We start from the raw sequence: 3235 nt of genomic DNA, 5'->3' as shown, positions 1-3235 counted from the left end.
TTTATGTAACCATCTTTGTCATGTCCTGTCATTTTTTTTGTAATCTTTAATAAATTCACCGTTCTATTTTTTTTACACCGTTCTGATATCTGTTATCGCTTGGAAACACAACGTCATAAAGCAAGACAGACAATTATTTTCCCTGCTTTATCATGTTTACTGGAAAGAAATGTCAAAAAATGAAGTGCTGCATGCATGTATTTGAGGATAGTGGACCCACCATTCCCTTCACAGGCACAAGTTGGCAGAAATTGATTTAATCAGTGTTTCTGTGAAAAAAGACCTTGAATGCAGAGAAAGCTGTACACAAGAATAATACAGGCATATAAGTTACAAAGCCAGGAACCGACAAACAAGTTAATCAAACTAGCTACCACAGGCAGTGCTACAACCATTTCACAAATATCACAAAGATAAAAAGTGCACAAAGGAGAAGAGAGGAAGTTTTTATTGAAGAAACTGCAAAGGAAGGTTGGTAGTATATTGTATAGACATGCAGTGAAGAAAGTAGGATGGTTTACAGTAGTATAAATTAAATATGCAATGTTTAAGCAGTAGCCTTTAAATAGCAGAGCAAAAATGCATCTAAGACAAATGGTTTAAGATTATTATAACAGTTACATAGAAAATCGCTGGGGGGTGGCAACATGTACAGTGTATATACATACACATGTGCAGTGTAGTAAAAGTATAAGAGTAGTACAAATGTAGATGCAGTGTATTAACAGTAATATAATAAAAACAACCTACAAAATTTTCCTTTTCAATTATGGCATGATTGGCATCGTTATTATCAACAAAACCAGACACCTGGGGTCTCATTTATAAATCCTTACTAAAAGTCTACGTACGCACAAAGCCAAAAATGGCATACGGCAAAAAACATCAAGACAAAACAAAGCACTGTTCCCTCCACAAATCACAGATCACCTGCAAGTGTCCACACATGAATCACTCCCAGGTCCCACCCCGCAAGCCCATTCTCCCATCAAGTTCGGTTTTGTATAGATCACAACCTTCGTGTGGGAACTGGCGCACGCACAAAACGGGGCTGGAAATGTGCGTACACCAGCTCCCACACAAGGGCCGTGCTCCACAAAAGAAAAAAACTCAATGAGAGATGGGCCTGCAGGGTGGGACCCGAGGATGACCCATGCATGAACACCCGCAGGCGATCCGCGATCCACAAAGGGAACAGTGCTTTGCCTTATAGGTCCTAATATTTTTTTGGTGTATGCCATTTTTGGCTTTTTTGCGTACGTAGACTTTTAGTAAGGATCCTACGCACAGTTTTATAAATGAGACCCCTAAACGATGTGAAATTGGTTTATTACCCATGTTAAGGGAACAGGTGGAACCAATATATGTAGCATGAGTTTTTCACTGCTGAAAGTTACAAATCATTTTTCTTCAATCAGTGATGTGCAGAACCTAAACCTATTGTTTTGCACTTTTTTAGTGGTAGAGGCAGAGGATGCAGAGGCAACGGCAGTAAAAACACAGGCTCTAAGGTCTTAAGCCCATGGTCTTTACACATCCAAGCAGGCCCCACACCTTGCATTATCTGCAAACATAAGAAGTATAAGGTTCAGAAAAACAGCAGTAAAGAGGTTAAAATAAAATTAACAGTATAAAACAAGGTATCACTTCACCTGCCCTTACAAAAATTAACCATTGTTTTTCTACAGTTAAAAAATGGTAACTGTAGTAAAACCATGGTAACCACAAAACAACTATTGTTTTGACAACTATGGTTTTTAAAAACCATAGTTAAATCGTGGTTAGTGCAGTAAAACCGTAGTTTTGCTGATAGTAATCAATACAACAAAATACCTTGGTTACCACACTTTTACCACAATAAAACCATGGTTAATGTTCGTAAGGGTGCCATCGAGATTATACCCGGTACCTCACCACACAAAAACACAAGAACATTAACTAACATATGCAAATGGGTACAAGCATATACAAAACAGTCATTGAGGAGAGGCTGTTAACAACGTGAACTTTGACTGTCAAAGCTGAATTTACTTTTAAAAAAAACTGTGGAAGAAACAGAGGGAGTGAACATTGCAGCTTATAAAATCTATAATACTGTGAAAAGCATAAATTATATCGAAATGTAAATTTCCGCTGCTCTACATGTCTACACCCAAGCAGCTGTCGAAGTGTGGCTTGCCCACCGGTCATTTTCAAGCGCAGTGGGCGCGAACTTTATGAAATATTACTAGAACAACCGGCTGGGGTGTGTCTCTCTTAAACGGAGATGTACGAGAAATGAAGACGACACATATACATATTTGTGTATGACCGATCTGCGGTAAAAGTTAATCTGCACGGAACATCGTTATTGTACGGAACGGTTAACGTTAGTCTACGCCTACGTAAAACGACACTTACGAGACGCATACATACGTTTGAACAAACCAATGTACACAACAAACATTTTAAATAGATATCAATTAAATCAAATGGATACTTACAATCACACAAAGAATGTCCTTGGCGATGGTCAATTCCGCTGCAGCTCGTGCCTCGTGTATGAATCCGTAACAGCTGTTCTACTATCATACATCTGATTGGTTAATAATAATCCTATGTCAGTATCTTGCCGCTCTATTGGTTCGACTGATATAGTAGGCAACCGCGTTTGCCTGCATATTTACGGGGACATTTTATCATTTCGGGGGGAAATGTGCAATAAATGCGAGTGGCAACACTTTTCATATCGTTGAGAATAAAACAACCGTCCAAACTTTACAAATTCAGGTTGTCCCTCCATGGGGATCATCCATTTCGAAAAGTAAAGCAGATACGGAGCCTCGGCCCACCGTCTATCTGTCTTTCTGTTGGACATATTTATCTGTGCGTGTGCTCGCTGTATGCACAGATGTGTTGAAACATGAGTATATTTGTATAACTCGTGAGCGAACAGAGGGGTGCTCAGTGCAGAAGCGGATCTTGTCCGGCCAGCACAAGCAGTTTGTATTTAACCTTGTGTTTTGTCAAAAAACACAAAATGATCCTGGGCTTTGGAGGCCTGAAGTTGATTCTTACTAATGTCACAGGAAGTGAGCACCAGATGGGATTTCTGATTAGACGGGTTGAGGATTACATACTTAAACATACTTTGTTGAACTTTATTGTATTTCTCGCTCGTTTGTGTGTCAAAAAGCACAAATTGTTTTTTTATGGTAAAACGCAAGGTTGTCTTGACATTTCCCATGGTAATACC

The 3235-nt window shown here is 39.2% G+C and overlaps 1 long non-coding RNA gene across 1 annotated transcript; it reads right to left on the bottom strand.

Annotated features, from left to right (window-relative positions):
• Nucleotides 1-433: 433 nt before the first annotated feature.
• LOC141350268 (uncharacterized) lies at nt 434-2533 on the bottom strand. The gene is made up of 2 exons (XR_012358334.1): nt 2484-2533; nt 434-1564 (listed from the first exon to the last, which is right to left on the bottom strand). It is a non-coding gene; the product is annotated as an uncharacterized lncRNA (long non-coding RNA).
• Nucleotides 2534-3235: the final 702 nt, after the last annotated feature.

Source organism: Misgurnus anguillicaudatus, chromosome 17, assembly GCF_027580225.2.
Source record: "Misgurnus anguillicaudatus chromosome 17, ASM2758022v2, whole genome shotgun sequence".
Classification (NCBI taxonomy): Eukaryota; Metazoa; Chordata; class Actinopteri; order Cypriniformes; family Cobitidae; genus Misgurnus; species Misgurnus anguillicaudatus.
The sequence above is the reverse complement of the archived record's forward strand: the minus strand, read 5'-3'. Positions and strand labels throughout refer to the sequence as shown.